Source organism: Hypomesus transpacificus, chromosome 13 (genome assembly GCF_021917145.1).
Source record: "Hypomesus transpacificus isolate Combined female chromosome 13, fHypTra1, whole genome shotgun sequence".
In the NCBI taxonomy this organism is placed as follows: Eukaryota; Metazoa; Chordata; class Actinopteri; order Osmeriformes; family Osmeridae; genus Hypomesus; species Hypomesus transpacificus.
Genome location: NC_061072.1, coordinates 3,430,963 through 3,448,979, shown reverse-complemented (window position 1 = coordinate 3,448,979; position 18,017 = coordinate 3,430,963). Strand labels below are relative to the sequence as shown.

The 18,017-nt window shown below is 42.1% G+C and overlaps 1 protein-coding gene across 4 annotated transcripts in view; it reads left to right on the top strand.

Moving 5' to 3' along the window:
* The first annotated feature begins 12,774 nt into the window (after nt 1–12,774).
* The window catches only part of LOC124475659 (C-terminal-binding protein 2), an 82,655-nt gene continuing 77,412 nt past the window's right edge, over nt 12,775–18,017 (top strand). For 2 of the 4 annotated variants that reach the window (XM_047032434.1, XM_047032435.1), the window contains exon 1: nt 12,775–13,153. The gene's annotated coding sequence lies outside the window, so the exon portion shown is untranslated. The remainder of the gene's footprint in view (nt 13,154–18,017) is intronic. The other 2 variants (XM_047032436.1, XM_047032438.1) reach the window with 1 other exon arrangement.

Sequence of the window (18,017 nt, the reverse complement as noted above, 5' to 3'; positions counted from 1 at the left end):
CCTTAGAATACCTAATCAGCCCAAGGAGGTGGCTGTGTACATCTACACAAATGCTCATGCACATTCAGCCTACCACATGCACATAGTAGAGTACATAACTATACAGTGCATCCGGAAAGTATTCACAGCACTTCAGCACTTTTCCACATGTTATGTTACAGTCGTATTCCAAAATTGGTTAAATAATTTTTTTTCATAAAAATTCTACACACAATACCCGATAATGATAAAGTGAAACAAGTTTTTGTTGTTGTACATTTTTGCTAATCTATAAAAAAAAAAAAATGAAAAAATCACTATTCATTAGTATACACAGCCGTTGCCATGACACTCAAATTTGAGCTCAGATGCATCCTGTTTCCACCGATCATCCTTGAGATGTTTCTAAAACTTGATCGGAGTTTGGTAAATTCAGTTGATTGGACATGATTTGCAAAGGCCACACATAAGCGCAGCTAGTTCAACAGGGCAATCGGGCAGCGAGCGTCATCCGCTCATTACCACACCTGTGTTAGCCAGCACAAACCCATTGGGCCACGTCCAATAAGACGGCATTAAATGGCAGAGCGGATACGCACACACGCACACACTCACAACGGTTTTTGTATGATCAGTGCTGCTGCTGCCGTCCACCATCCCCTTCTCACCCATGCTGTCTGTATGTTCTATCCATCAGGGGGATTATATCTCTATTGCTCCCTTCGTCTATTGTCATGTATGTGCATCGAGAAGGCAGGGAGTGCTTCCCTTAGATCATCCACTCCGCCAAAGTCAAACCTATATGTCCATGTCATGTAACAATAAATGCTAAAATCTAATACGTGATTGTTTTGACTGAACTGTCCAGATAAGGTCCTACAGTTGACAGTGCAAGTCAAAGCACAAACCAAGCCATGAAGTCCAAGGAATTGTCTGTGGACCTCTGAGACAGGATTGTTATGAGGCACAGATCTGGGAAAAGATACAGAAAAATTCTGCAGAATTGAAGGTCCCAATGAATGACAGTGGCCTCCATCATCCATAAATGGAAGAAGTTTGGAACCACAAGGACTCTTCCTAGAGCTGGCCATCTGGCCAAACTGAGCAATCAGGGGGAAAGGGCCTTAGTCAGGGAGGTGACCAAGAACCCGATGGTCACTCTAGAGCTCCAGCGTTGCTCTGTGAACAGAAGAAGGACTTCCAGAAGGACTACCTTCTCTGCAGCACTCCACCAATCAGGCCTGTTTGGTAGCACGGCCAGACGGAAGCCACTCCTCAGTAAGGCACATGACAGTCCACCTGGAGTTTGCCAAAAGGCACCTGAAGGACTCTCATACCCCTTTTCCAACAACGCATTTTGGGTGCCGGTTCGGAGCCGGTGACTAATCGCGAACCAGTTCTTCCTCTTTCGACAGACTGGGAACCAGAAAAGTGGTTCGTACGTGGTTCGTACGTGGTTCGCAACGAGCACCACTTCGGAGCTGGTCTAGTTTACGAACCAACAAAGAACCGCTTGGGGCGGGGTTACCGTGACCAAAAAAAACGCTTTGGCCGCCATTGCTCTAAGTTTTCACAATTCATATTTCAGCTAAACGGTACTTGTAAATCAGAATCGGAATGAAAATGTATCGAGAAGGGGGCAGTGTAGTTGCTGAAAATGTGCTTATTTTATTGATGAAACTGCTAATTTGTAAATTTGCTCCGACTTTTATTATTCTCGATTGTAATGCAAACTTTTGGGATGTTCGCGCAATGTGGCTGCAGAAAACCGGGAAAGGATAGCATTTTTAATGGCAAAAGGACCACACGGATAATACAAAAAGTTAGATTTAAAAAGACCAAAAAGGTCGAGGAGGACAGCCTTTAAAAGAGAAAGCGATTACCCATTGATCTGTCGCATCAGAATTTTGATTTGGGTCACGAAAGTCTTGAAATCTGAGTGATAATGTCGCCCGGTACAGACCGCATAGTCGAGCGGCAACCATGTCTTTGTCATGTCACTAACTTCATAATTTTACAGTTTTACAGTCAATTTTACATTTTAAAAGTCGACAAGGACAACTTTCAAGAGATATGGGAATTCTGCTTTTAGCCAGCTGGTCCGATTGTTTTTCTGACTTGTTCAAACTGGCAATCTGAGTGAGACTGCGTCCCCGTTACACTGTTTTGACGTTAGCCTCAGTCAGACTCGCTCACTGGCAGTGTGCACAATGTTGTGATTCACTCAATTTTACACCAGAAACGTCAGGGAGGACTGCCTAATGTAGATACGAGCCTGATGAAGATAGCCAGCATCTCGGATTTCTTTAACCAAGCCTGTTTAATTCGTCATTTGCCTGAGAAAGCGACCTCCTTTAGCCAGGCTAGTTTTGGCCGATCACTTGGTCAGGCTATTTAAGGGTATTGGGGTCAAGTGAATTTTGTGCATAGACAAGTGAAACGTAAATGTATTTGTCCAAAGGCCAAGAGCCTCAAAAAGTTAATATCAAGTCCTGCAATCCAGTGGCCAGAGATATATGATGACCTGATCGACACTCCAAGTGTAATAGACAGGGGAGAAGTTCGTCTTTTACAACCGACATGCGCAGTTGAGACTGCTTGACAGTTGTGTGACGTAGGGTGATAATTGGTCTATGCAAATGGCAAATTGAACAAACACGTCGGATGCGCCGTGTTTGGATGCCGATGTAGGTTCGCAAAACCATGAGCAACAACAGCAACGAAACGTCCGCCATTGTTGATGTTGTGTTTGGCGCTACCGCGCTAGCGTTGCTGGGAAATATGAGACGTATACAGTGATGTAATGACGTGGTTCTGTGGTGGCTCTCGCCCGTGGAAAAGCAAACCGGTTCTTAGTAAGCTCCGTTCTTGAACCAGCTCGGAACTGGCTCTAGCACCAGCTCCGAACTAGCTCCCGGTTCACTTTGGTGGAAATGGGGTATCAGCCCATGAGAAACAAAATTATCTGGTCTGATGAAACAAAGATTGAACTCTTTGGCCTGAATGCCAAACGTCATGTCGGTAGGAAATCAGGCACCGCTCATCACCTGGCCAATGTCATCCATACAGTGAAGCATGGTGGTAGCAGCATCATGCTGCCAGGATGTTTTTCAGCGGCAGGAGCTGGGAGTCTAGTCAGGATCAAGAAAAGGATGAATGCAGCAATGTACAGAGACATCCTTGATGTTAACCTGCTCCAGAGCGCTCTGGACCTCAGACTGGGTCGAAGGTTTATCTTCCAAAAGGACAATGACCCTATTCACACAGCCAAGATATCAAAGGAGTGGCTTCGGGACAACTCTGTGAATGTCCTTGAGTGGACCAGCCAGAGGCCAGACTTGAACCTGATTGAATAGAGAGATCGGAAAATGGCTATGCATCCACCCTCCGCATCCAACATGATGGAGCTGGAGAGGTCCTGCAAAGAAGAAAGGGAGTAATTGCCCAAAAATAGGTGTGCCAAGCTTGTAGCATCATACTAAAAAAGACTTGAGGCTGTAATTGCTGCCAAAGGTGGTACAACAAAGTATTGAGCAAAGGCTGTAAATACTTACTTCATAATTTATGCAAATCTATAAATAATATTATACAAACGTTTTTCACTTTGTCATTATGGGGTATTGTGTGTAGAATTTTGAGTATTATTGTTTTTGGAATAAGGTTGTAACATAACAAAATGTGGAAAAAGTTAAGTGCTGTGAATACTTTCTGGATGCACTGTACATCATTCATTTTTGTTATTATATCATTATTATGATATAGTTATCATAGTTATCTCACCCATACAGCGCACAGAGTTTATCTAATCTAACGATAAAGAACATGGTGTGTTAACGGTCAAATCTGAAAGATCCTTTGTGAACAGTGACAGTGACAATGTCTAATTGGGTATAAGCTCCCTGTGACTTACTGCAGAACCTCGTCCAGGCCGTTTGCTGTGTGTCTTCTTCGAAATATAAACAGCACAAATGAATAGCAAGGCTTTCACATAATTTTGGATTTTCTATAGACTCCTCATTGAATGACCAGATTCCTATTCATTTATTGAAAACAGTCCTGAGGATCTGCTGTTATTTTGTTTAGTATCCGCAAATCAATGAACACAGACATTCATCCCTTCCCGACATGCAAAGCAATCCCCACCATTCGATCGTCTGGTTACGTCTAATGAAAGACACTGACATGAATTAATATGAGTTGGAGACAAGAAAGACAACCATTTGCATTGCATGCAGTTGATGTTCTCAAACAGGGACAGAGGTTCTGAAAGGGGCGCGTTTCAAATGTTCTTTCAAAAGCTTTGACCTTATTACATCCTTTGTTTCCTTTGTATGGCTCCCCTACACAGATCCTGGCACATGTCCAGGTTAAAGGACCATGATGTGCGGAGTCTTGACTCACTCGTCAAGCTCTTAGAACCCATGGTGGGTGGAAACTATTAATACACTGCAGTGGGCGTTTTGGAGTATGTGAGGTTCAGCTAGCTTGTCATCATATATGTTCTTACCTTCAAACAGCCAAGTGCAGGATCTGGTCTGGTACTAAATACCGCATCCTGTCTCCAGACCACAACACACAAGGTGGAGGTTATGGAGGGACGGGGAGCAACTCTCATGATCAGATAAGCAAACCAGAGTGATCAGAACACAGGATGTAGCAGCTGAAACCAATCCCACATGTACACCATGTTTGCGAGGAGATGTTACACAGGAGATAGTGGTCTGCATGATGCGTGGGAATACAATGTGTTCGCGAGGATTTTCTGTGTGTCCACAGTAAAATGTACTGTGAAGTGATTGCGGCCATCATAATGTGGTAGTCCATTTGGATTGAATATAAATGCACTCAAGGTCAAAGTAACAAAGCAGTAATATTATTTTTAAACATATGCCCAAATAGTCAAAGTGATTTATTTGCTGACATTGTCAGTAGTTGTGCTTTGTGTCTTTTACAAAGAAACCACTATTTCCAGCCTTTATAGGGTGTTTTACCCCCCATCCCTTCCAAGGACGAAGTGCAGACATGGGAGATGACTGCAAGTAATCAGGCTCCATCCTGTTGTCTCTGATCTGTGGAGCACAGTGGAATGTACATACTGTAGTTCATTCTCAAACACAAAAAACCTACCTGTGTGTGCACTCTACCCGTCACTCTAATACTCAAAGCATCTTTCGCTTTGCAACAACCCCACTCTCAGGTTGGTTGCAGTTTATCAATGTGTGGCTCAGCCCTTCTAGATATCGCTCAGAGTCCCTTTCACACACACTGACACAGAGAAAGACACAAAACATGGGAGCAATTCATTTTTTGTACAACAGGACTATTCCCCCCAGGCCCATCCCCCCCAGACCCCCTCCCCATTACCTTCAGAGTAGAGTCACAGTGGGGCGTCACTATGGCCCAGACTCGGCCTGCTCTGGAGCTCAAGTTCACTGTAAAATTCAGACTAGAGCTGGCCCAGACTCGAAACCACCACCAGTGTTCCAGACCAGTTTACCTCCCAGCAGGCACCTGGAAAACATGATGGAGGCAGACATCAGGCACTGGAGAGAATCACAAGATCTTACTGAGCTGGACCGCAATGATCTCAGCCAATCACATCACTATCCTGTGTTCAGATGCCATAGGAACACTTTCATATACAGTCGGCCTTCTGTGAGAAATATTCCACATTGGCCAAAAATTCCACTTCCATTTGTTCTGTAGCTTCCATGTGCTGCCATGCTTGTGTTAAGATCATTCTGTGTTATTCAGAACAAACAGCAGCGTGCCGGCTTGACACCAAATGTCAATTCAATATACATATCTTCACATGAATCATCACGTAATCATAAATCCATTATTATGTAATCATCATGTTTTGATGATTTGTCAATCTATTGGCAACAGAGCAAGATTCCCTCCTTTAATTATGTGATCAAGTTGTGGGGAGAATATTGCTCACTGAGGAAACATCAGTTGAAGCAGCTACTGTGTGAATTCAAATTGATCAAGGCTTCTTATCAATCTTACAGAAAAATGTAAACATCTGTATTATTCTGACTACCTTGTGGAGTGGCATGGTGGAAATACCCTTTAAGCAACAGAGCCACAAGACTTGATCTGTTCACCAGAAAAACATTTGGATTGGTTATTATCTTTACATTTTGACATTTTGTTTTTCATACAGAGAGCAAAGACATATTCTATTAACTGGCTTTTTCCTATCTCCTTACATATATCACAAGCGTGGAAATGAAACTGCTCTAGCCAAGATGTAGATGGATAGATGAATATAAATGCGGAAATATAATAGACACCCCCCCACTGCCACCACCACCACCACCACCACCTTCCTTGTTTAACCCCCTCTATTTCATACATTGATACACCAAAGGGTGAATTATGACCAGATACTATGAAACACAACAAGAAATGTCCAGATCTATGTCCAGGACCGTAAAGAACAATCGCATGCCAGGGTCATCATGATGAGATACTAGATTAGCATTCATGAGGTGCTTTGCATTGACATTGCATTGTTTATGGTTAAAAATGGGCGTGTTCAGGGCGGGGTACAATGCTGATTCACGTACGCACACTTGTGGGTAATCTGTGATTTATAAAGGGAACATTGCGTACAGGTGTCCGTACGCACGGTTTTGTAAATCTGAATTTCTGTGTGAAATTCAGTGTACATTTTTTGTAAGAATCCTACGCATAGTTTTATAAATGAGACCCCAGGACATTCATGCCTTACTAAATCTAAAACCTATTTGCTTACGGCCATACAGTTATGCCCAGGGTCTCTTCCAACCAATACAATATAGCTTGGCGAGCTTGAGGAAAGAAAGGATAACCAACCAGTGACTTGAAACAAGCAGTATTTGTAGAGCATTTACCTACTGAGAAGGAATTTAAAAATGAACTTCTGGGAAGGATGGATCTTCCCAGTGACAGTTGGCACATCAACCCAACAGGGGGGTTGAGGATGCATGACTCTTCAGAACTTTGTCTTTAACCACTTAAATGGTAGTAAGAACCACACAGACTGTTGTTTCTGAACTTCTCATCGACTTTTAATACAATACAGCCTAATCTGTTGGTTCAGAGGTTTGTTAAGGGTTGTGGGTTGGATTAGATTTCTTGGTTAACATTGCTGGCTGGATCTTGGATTGCTCCCAGTTCTCAGAGAATGAGAGTGAATGGATAATTTCTTTGGACTAACTTAAACATCAGCCATCTCTCCCAATGGCTGAGTCTTTCACCTCTCCTATACATCCTGTGCACTAATGAATGAGGTTGAAAACCATCAAATTGTAAAGTTTGTAGATTATACATTTATAGTGAGACTCCTGAAAGGATAAAGTGTCTAATAGTCCGTTGTGGATAATAAAAGAAATGTTGTCAAGAGTCTTTTTGGAAATGTTATGTGACAAAGGTCTGTTGATTTTAGATATCATCACTCCAATCCTTTCAAGCTTACATGTACTAGTTAACCTCCTTCCTTTCACTCCATGTTCCTCCATTTTCATGATTCCTTTAGTTTTTAACTCCATAGTCTTTTTTTTTTCTTTTAAATGTTGCTTTTTTCAATCTTAAACTGAAAAATGCAGTAGCTAAGGGGATCAAGGTCTGCAGTAGTACTCAGCACAGGTACTCAGCAAAAAGTCTGCCTGAATTATTAGCAGTTGTTTAAGAAAGCATTATCCATCCTGTTTGACAACACCCACCATCTGCACCTGGAATTTAAAACCATGCTTTTGGTTTCCTGCTTCAAATATCCATTTTCCAAAACTTACAGATAAAAACACTCTTTCATACCCTCAGCTTTATCACAACTAAACTCCCGTCAAAAAAGGTAATCAGCTTAACCACAAAACGCCTCGTCGATTAAATATTGGTTAAATCTTTTTTTAATTTTTTTTTTTTTTACTGATATTATGTGATATTGTGGGTGTTGTGATATTTAGTTTTTTTGTTTTTAATGCACGATTTTGTTTTTACTACACAATCAACGGCTCTTATGGGGACAAATACAGTTGTAATTCACTTCATTTTACTTGTCTTCTATCTTTCTTTCCCTCCATGGCTCTCTTTCTCCCTTCTGTCTCCACCAGAGTAAACACAACCGTTTTATAGTGAAGCAGTTGTCAGATGCTCACAAACAACCACTCATCGATTCCCGTCCCCTTTGCCTCTTCCCTGAGAGATAGCACTACACCCTACACTAACCAGATTGACCCTATGCTTTGACACAAGAGTCTACAGTTCAAATCCCAGCCCATAAATCCACACTCCTCCCTGAGGACTGGCTGACATTTACTCACGTTGACATATCACATCCTGGTCCTCTCAAGCTGCACATCTCTATCTCTCTCAGTTTTTTTTCTCTCTATTTGCTGCTGTCACTCTCTCACTCTCTTACACTCTGTCTTTCTTTCTCTCTATCTCTTTATCTTTCCCTCTTTCCTCTCTCTTTCTCTCTGACATAACGGCACAGCAGGTGGGTGTTCCTTAAATACACACAGTATCACACCCTATTAGCTCTGCTTATTGATTCGAAAACAGGACTCTTAAGGTTTGACAAGTAAGAGTTCAACAATACAGACTGGCTTGGCGTATAAACAAAACACTTAATTGAAACAAGTACCAGCTTATGAAGAATTTAGACTTGTGTTTGCTTTCTTCCCTTAATTATAAATCCCAGCCCATGATGTGAAGATATACTTTAATGAAGATGCTGGGTGTGGAGGGCTTGATTAAGTGTCTGTGAGTGTGATGCTGATGGCTGCAGTGATTGCCTCAAACAGGTCTTTCTCTTTTTCTCAAGGTTAGGGATACGATCGCAATTAATTTTCCATCTGTAGTTTATGGAAATTGGATATTGTTCGTAACATTTAAGCTTTCGATGTACTACGAACTAGAATGCAAATCATAAGTCTGCAGAAAAAGTAAACAGTGACTGTCCACAGACGGACAGAGAAACAATTTGAGACAAAAATACCCCTGACGTGACAGCGAGTCAACAACGCGACACAGCTCCCACTTCCCAACACGGCAACAAGCGGATTAAGTAAGTTCCCCTTTGAGAAATTAACTGCAACGTAAGAGGGAGATAAAACAGAGAGAGAGAGGAAATAACAAGGCCTGTCTGCCTGTTAACTGGGTTTAGTCATGTATTAAAAATCATAGTTTTAAGCTCCTTGACAGATGCTAATGAAGGGATGTTTACATTTTTGAATCGCTGCCTAAACAAAGATAAGACATGCTCTCCCTTAAAAATAGCCGACTGGCAATCCTAACACATCCATTGAGCCTGTCACCAACGACATGACAGCTTTCTTCCAAACTAACAACAAGGGGGTCCTCATTTACATATTAATGAGAATTTAAAAGAGATTTGGGGGAGTCGGGGGATGTTTTTGCTTGTTGTCTTGGCACCTATTGACAAAGTCTTCAAATAGGTTGTTAATGACCAGTACAAGACACAGTTGAGAGAGCAAGCACATGAGTAATCCTATCCACATGTTGTGTACTTCCGTCATGTTGCCCCCCTTTCCCAAATAGGCTCCTTTCTCCCTTGGTGATTGTTGTTCCATAAATGCTTGGGCCTGGCACCCACACATTGCGCAAGTACGTGCACTCACGCTCAAATCCGCATGGATGCACGGTCACACACACACTTTGTCTCTCTGTCTCTCTCTCTTAATCGCTGATGCGCACACACACACACACACACTGTGGTTAAATGGCAGCCGTCTCTTACAAAAAGGAGATATCCTCATCCCACAGGAAGCAGGCATCAGTACACCCAAAGGGTAAATACACAATTAGCAGCTTCAGAGTACTCTGGGGCTAATCTGAGAGGACACACAGCATCTGTTAGGATACACACATCTACTCCCAATAACCTTTACAGTTCATGTCTGTTACTGGAACATTGTCTCTTTTGGTTCCTTCTAGAAATGACATGTATACAGTACAAATGATTTTATACACTATTCTATGGTAGATCAGCTTTTCTTCTTTTTTTTCATAAAAACCATTTGGAAATGTATTTTCCCTTTCTGAGGAAACACTTTCTATCATGCTCTTGTACTCTGTAGAGGGTTTAAATGATCCAGGAATCCCTCAATCTATTGAATCAGAGGTAGCATCTTCAAGATATAATATTCAAACCCATAGTGCATGTCATTAGCCTCCTAAATTATAAACATCATTACCGGAATTGATTCAAGTTTGCCTCCTGGGGGGGCTTTAGTCTTGCTCTGCAACATGGCGGGAGCTCATTTGAGTGCGATGTCAATCCTATTTTACAAGTTCAAGCAGACCCAATGGGGGTCTCATGCCATTCACCCCTTTTCTCCCGTTTAGACTGGAACCCTGCCTCTTCATGAGTGAGGGGTAGCGTGTGTGTGTGTGTGTGTGTATGTGTGTGTGTGTGTGTGTATGTGTGTGTGTGTGGGCATCTGAGCAGGAGAAGGGGCGTTCTCATGGTAAATTAGCACCTCCTGTACACCCTAAATACAGCGGTGTAAACAGCTGGGTACTGTGCCAAGGTGTAAATTATCTTACAATCAATTATCTTTGAAAGAAGAGAAAATGAAGAGTTTTCAACACCAAATTGGTGGATCACACAACTAAGTAAATGGAAATAATAAATATGCTAGAAAATGTTGCAAGGTTAAACCTGGAAGCAGCTGGGCAGGACAGTGCAAGGAAAATGTGGTTGAGTTTGAATGTGAGTGTTATCTCAAGAGACTTTGGGGGTTGCATTACAGGGATTGACAAATTGAGAAATGACTGTGTTAGTCACTTTCACAAAGGGAGCAAAGCTTATAAATTCAACAAATTCATTGCTGAAATTCCATACTGAAAGTGGCTGAGCACACTCTCTGTACATGCGGTAATTTGTGGTGGGGTAAGAGCGTGCTAGCGGTGCAGCGCTCTCAATAATTCATCTGAGATTGATAGATGTTTGTCTCCAGGGAGACGAGCATGTGTAATACTTTGCCTTGGCTCTCCTGAGAGATGCTTTGTGAAGTCTGTCTGTGAATTTGTGAGTATGGAGATAAGGGTCAGGGGTCAACATAAAAAGGTCTAACACTGTGTTACGCTGTGCCCATTCCTTGGCTAATGAGATGCAGTATGTCCTTCCCTAGACCTCCCTCTCCTATCCCTCTCCACATAGAGAGACTTGCCACTAATACTACAGCATCTTGAATAGGTATTGGCATGTTGTCACAAAGCTATTGCATCTGTATAAGACCAGCACAGCTTTTGTTTGGAAGGCAGTTCTTGTTGCTTTGCTTCATTGACAGCACGGTCAAATTGCTTTATACTTTCCCCCAACCACATCGTGCATGTGTCTGTTAAGGATACAGTGGTAAATCTATCACCAAATTGCAGAGAGGGTGAAAAGAAAAAAAGATGTAGGCTTAGCCTCCGTTGAAAATGATGACTATTGAGTCATGCATTATTGTTGGCAGTGGCTGAGCGAGAGATCATGACATAAGAAAACAGAGAACACTCTTCACAAGCATAGAAGGAGAGGGAGTGGCAGGGATGTCTGTTTTGATTCTTCAGATAGATTGAACGGCCCCTTCAGTGATTCTCATTGTGTGTAGGCTTATATCAGCCAGCCTAAGAGACTCACTGGTCTAAACGTCAACCCCCCAGTTTTTGCTGAGTAATTATTTTTAAATGAATGTTTGTGCAAACTCATTTATCACAATGTGCAGCCTGGGGTTTTATTCACAGGCAGGTCAACAAACAAACTAATCAACACATTTCAGAAACTAGAAAACCCAGATGATATTACAATGCCATAGAACATTCAAAGGCATTTTGTACTTTTTTAGACATCAAGTGTGCTTTGCTTACAGTTAGACGTCTTCCAGAGTTGCTAGAAATGAACCCATTCATGTATATTCACGGGCCATGTTAAAGAAAAATCTTGTGGAGGATTTCTCTCTGCCTTTGTGCAGTAAACTGAGCACCCCCCACAAGTAACCATTGGTCTGATGAGAGGTGGACAATGGTCGATGGACAAATCAATATGGGAGCATATGGGGCCTACGCTTGGTACAGAAATGAAAAGTGGAAAATGGGATAGCCTACAGATAATTGAACTCACTGAGCACCCTCACTGGCATTACACAGTCTGATTCTTGTTACGTGAGACCTCTATGTGACAACAGCACAGAAAGGACAGAATTATGGGTACAAGAGAGTATTACGTAAGAAAGGGCACACAAACTGACCTTTTGCATCTCTTGGTTTTAAACACTGTCTTTAATCTAGCCAGACAACGTATTGTATTTGTATTTGGTTGGGGGGAAAGGATGTTGCTAGTATTACCCAAATGCGTTCACCTACTGACTCCCAGGCAGGTTACCAGGAACTCTCAAAAATGTAATCACTGATGTAATCTGTAAAACCCGCCATTTGGAAACCGCCAAGTCATTTGCATTGCTACTGTGTACAGAACAACAATAAATACCAAAATTTCCAATTCATTGCATGTGAATAGTTCTCTGATAACTCGAATTACAAAAGTTAAAGGTATATCTGCTAATTGCTCTCTCTAAAAACCCTAGCTCTCAACAAGTAATGTTGCGTACATGCATTAGATAGTCGAGGGACAATTATTTTGCCTACAGCCGTTCTGTGTTGCGGCATAGTACTCGCTCAGCCCGTGCTAATCCAGGGAGAATGCTTCTGTGTGAATAGAAGTGGATACGTGTGGGGGGCGAGGCTGGCTCTTATAGGTTTATGTCATTGGTTTAAACGACCCAAGACCCCGCCTTGATAAAAAAAAAGAGAATGAGGGAGACTGTGACAGAGAGAGGGAGAGAGAGATAGAGAGAAAAAGAGAGAAAGGGGGAGAAAGGGGGAGAGAAAGAGAATAAACCACTGAAACTGTTAGATATCCACTATTCTTTGGCGTCTGTCTGAGACCGTGTTTTATGAGAGCACATGGCTAACCCTTCAACTAATTTGTTCCTATTTAATCGCGTCTTCATCTCTACTGATTACTCTTACCAATCGGAGGATTAAGTTTTGCCATTTAAAGGTGGACCAGTTTTACTAATTCATAAAATCTTTAGGACATTTTTTTCTGAACCGGATGATGGTTGTCCTGTGTGCATAAAGTCGGCTTCTGAACTTGCATTAAACATCATTTATCCAGGTAAGATGTGAATAGAAATGTATGAAAACTGTATTTTTTCATAATCCCGTAATCGATTAGTCTCAAAAGGTTGTGAAATGTTCGATTTTCATGTCCGTACAAGCTATGGCCATGTGTGTTCACCTTTCTGCGCCATGAAGAACAGGAATGGTCGAGTGAATTGAATGCTGTGTACATAGTTGACCATGTAAAACCACAGTGTCAACTGTCAACATTTGTAAGCATAGCCCCAAGATAATCCCCCTTTTACGGTCTCTCATCCCCTGAAAATGACTCCTGTAGACAACTCACATGGGTGAAGATTATTTTTTAAACGGTGTGAGTGCTAGTTGGAGAAAATAGGAAGTGCTTTATTTTGGTCATAGTTGGCGCTGTATTTTAGCTAACGCTGTGTTCCTTGTGCTGGCGTGTTTTTCGGAATATTGCCATAAAATAATATTCGCTGAAGCCTTACTAGAGGTTTCGAGATGCAGTGCTTCAAAAAAGACATTTGTAATCGCATGCGCTACTAATGCTTCGACACTATCTTTACATAAGTGATTACAATGTGGCATTTCTGCTGCCAGGATGTTTGACTCCGCAACACCAACCAATAACCTTTTTTGCGAGTGATTGCGCCTGCTATTGAAGAACTGACATGAGAGCGTTCGGCTTTTAAACTTTAATCAAACAGCCTCGTTTGGAAGCATTAAAGGTGCTATTAAGGTCAGTTCAAATGTGAGATTACAGGAGTTTACGTAGTAACTACGTTTACTGTAGTCAAACAGTGTTGTAAATTGAACGGACATTGTCCATTCTATATCTATATCTAACAATATTATTTTTCAAACTTGTTTTAAAAAGTTGTAGGACAAGTTGTGCCCATATTAATGGGCTATCTTAGTAGCTAGACTACAAAAGTTGTCTAATCAAATTTACAGTAGCCTAACCTATGCTTCACATCACATTTAGCTAAATCAGAAATTCCACCTGAGACAGATTGTGCAATGAGACAGACATCTGTTGCTTGTTTCAAATCAAGTCTGTTCAAACTAGGTTGGATACAAAATCTTTTTTATTGTAGGATTCTAAAGTGGTCATGAGATGATTTAGTTAGTGTGTGTTGAATAATGAATATACATCTTCTGTGTGAAATGCTAAACTGATACAGTATTGCTATGAGAAGAAAAGGAGATCTTTTTCAGATTTGACTGATGGATGTTGCAGCACTGAATAGAGGACGTCCTTGGAAAGCGCCCCATTGTGTGGCAGGGAGGGAAAGGGCGGGAGTGCTTTGCCTGAAGGAATAAGGGCTCTACAGATGTGTGCAGCTTGGACATCTGCTCCTTCTTTGACCATTGTCAAGGAAACATTTAAAATGGTGGGCAGCTCAGTGCAACAAAGCCCCCTTGTCAGAAAAGCCCATTAAGCTGCAACAGTCACAAAAGCTGGCAAAACATGCACTCGTAACTCCTTGAGAGACTAAGTCCTCTCCTGACTTCTCAGGTATGTGACAGACTCTAACTTAAACAGAGAGACAGTAATCTCCCATGCATTCATTTAATAAATTGATTAAATGACCAATTTCTATCTGGCAAAAAGTTCCTTGTTAGTCTTAACTTAACTTACCTACTGTATATACCCCCAAACATTGGCCAAACACCAAACAACATTGACAGTGTTTGAAATCACCCCCACTTTTGGTTTTGGCTGGTCAGGGGAAGCCTCAGGAGATAAGATGTTATTCCCATCACTTTCTTGAAGAGCCTGCTTTCTCTACCATTTTGCTTGTAATGGCAAGCAAAGCTCTATCACTCAAGGCAATATAACATCTCAGAGGGGACCTCTGTAAGCCCCTGCAATATTTATTACCATTTATCATCCCCAGACTCTCTCTCTCTGGGTGAATAACAGGCCTCTCTAAGCCCCAGGTTAAAAAGTTATCTCGCCAGTAGCCATTACAGGGGATTTATGGCAGGTCTCCCTCGAAGCAGGAAGGAGAAGGCAGGTGTTTGAGAGTCACAAGCCTAGCCACCAGCCCAGTACTACAAACATGTGAGTGAATTTAGGAGGACAAGTCTGGTACAGCCCACGTGGGGCAGCTTGAGTGGGGTCCAAACATTGTCACACCCAGTTCTTCAGAGTAGAGCCACATTCAGTCTCTTTGTATCTCTATCTACTTAATTCCAGTGACAATGGAAGCTTTATCTGTTTGAGTGATCTGATGCGTTTTGTAGCCTGCTGCTCGTATGGTTGTGACACACTCACATCATCCTCTCATCTTCTCCAGTTGCTCCTGATGAGACATATATCTGCCCTTTAGAGAGAATTTACGGAGGACATGTATCTGTAATGGAAAACCTAAACAAGATGGATATTGTTTGTTAGCCAATAAGATCACTAAAGATCAAGAACACAAAATCCCCTCTCCAAAAAAAGGAATTTTGATGGGAGTGGAACTACTAGCACATAAATGAAACCCTGACAGTTTCATTTGGGTCCTTTTGAATATGTGGTTTTTAATTGGACTCAGTAGGCCATGTCATATATTTTTTCTCTCTCTTACTATTTTTTGTGTGTAACACAGTCACACTAAGACTTTTGAGGAAATACAATTATTACAAATGATTTCCTAAAAAGTCTGTGTAAGTATGCTGTGCTCTGGAGTCTCAAAGCAGAGGGGCTCATTTGAAGCCAGGCTTACATGCTCATTATCTCCCACCAAAGGCAAGATTGATTCAGCTGAAAGCCAGACTAATTTGCAGCGACACCCCTGCTAAACAGCGAGGCTAAGCTGTAAACTGTCAAAGACCGTGGTTTTTGCAAAGTCCCTTCAACTGCCCTCCCATGTTGCTGACCAGCGTCAAGCCGGCGTAACCATACAATGCTGTCGCCTCCTTCCCACCCAATCAAAACATTCTGTCCATGCTCGACTGCTTAAGGCTTCACCCCTCTCAGAGATTTACTCTCATAACTCCGCTTTTCCCCTTCACAGCGTGGGAGATATCTAATACCCTTTTATTTTAGTGACTCACTCCCTTCTCTTCACTTTCTATCCTCCAAGGCTCTTCCACGTCTTCATTTCAACTGGTGGAGGGAGCAAAGGAGGGAGGGGGTGTGTGGGGGAAAAACGAGTGCTGTTGCTATCTTCTTTCTCCTCTCACTGCTGACTCCTCCATTGATATTATTTCATTTTACAGTGGCAGTGATACTCTTCTCCCAGCTGCAGCAATAGAGGGGAGAGGCGTACCGTAATAACTCCTCTGAAGCTACCTTTTCAGGAAGTGGCTGAAGTTAGTTGGTAGCCAGATGGGGGGAAAGATGGAGAACCCCAACAACAGACTGGCTCTCAGAGAGACTGGGCAAGGATACCTGCGCATTTTCAAGAGCATCACAGAACACACTGGTTCGTAAAGAATACAACTTGTGTTCCTTAGTGATAACTTGAGTGTGATCATGTCTACCAGTTATTATCTTTGACAAATATTTTCTACATTCTGTAGGCGTGTATCACGTGGGCTGCAATGGTAATAACACAGGCTGTACACTACCATAGGAATTCTTCTTCTATAGCGGATGGTATTGGCGCTGTGACCCTGGGTGGTGAAAATCAGGTGTAGTCTTGTTAGAACAAGGTATGATGCCGTGTGTGAAGTCAAGCAAGGGGACCAGTACAGGCAATTAGAGTTATTAATTATTTTCTCACAACTTAATACTCTGTTCGTTTAATGCGTATTAATTGATGTACTCCCGAATTCACACTTGCGTAATCCACCAAGGATTTCTCAAAGGCAAGGCACAAAAGCCTCTATTATCTTAAGGAGAAAGTGGTCTTCTGGGATTGTAAGGAGACCCCTGCTCAATTGTGTATTGCATTATGAAACAGACATGAAGTGAAATGAAATTACAACGTATCACGGGCACAGTGAAGGCTCCTATTGAATAATTACCTCACTACCGCTTTTGTTATATTGTCTGTCTTTTGGACCCTTTAATGATTGGGGGGAGGGAGGGGGATGTTCATGAAGTCTAATGTACAGAGTAAGAAGCAGTTTCAAGGTTAAACCTGTAAAGGCCAAACGGTTAGGGGAGGTGTGCGTGGTTGAGGCGGTTGGGGTTGGATTAATTTAATGTCCCGTAATGTGATTTGGAATATCTCCTTTCTTTATTGCCCTTGGTTTTCCAGAGACTCTACTCCTGATGAGTGGTGAGGGGTAGGAGGGTCTCTGTAAGGAGTGTTTCAGGAAATAATAAACGGAGTTAAGAGAGATGGCGTGTGCTTACAAATTCACTATCGCCCTCAGCTTGTGTCTCATTACGGAATACAAATTCTGTGGTTACCCTGCTAGTGTGTTCAAGGAGAAATTAGCGCGAGCACACACATGCACAGAAACACACAGGGTGGGGTGTGTGTGCGTGCGGGGGGTTCAACAAACACATCAGAGTGCATAATCTTTTTCAGGGCAGGCTTGGAGATGGAGGGCTGAGGTCCACCAGACAGCTGTCTGTCTATCTTAATCTTACACGTATATATCTTCAGATGTATAGAATCACTGTATAGCTTGCCAAAAAGAAGCATGTCACCTTATCACACACAAAGCAGCTATTATTCTTCACTTGTAGTAACTACAGAACTCCATGAAATATTCATGCATATGAAAAAGCTATACATTACATCCTCGTTGCAGCTTGCAGCAACCGTATAGTCAATCATAGTATTTGACTAGCATGAGGGCACTTCTGAGGAAAAGGAATGGGGGGGAGGGCGGGGTACATTTCCCTGCTCCTACATCAGCTGCCTGCTTCAGAGTGATGAGAACTGAGGGATCAGATTATCCTCTCTTGGGTTTCCTATTTGTTTGCATGTCATCTCTCCCTCTCCTTT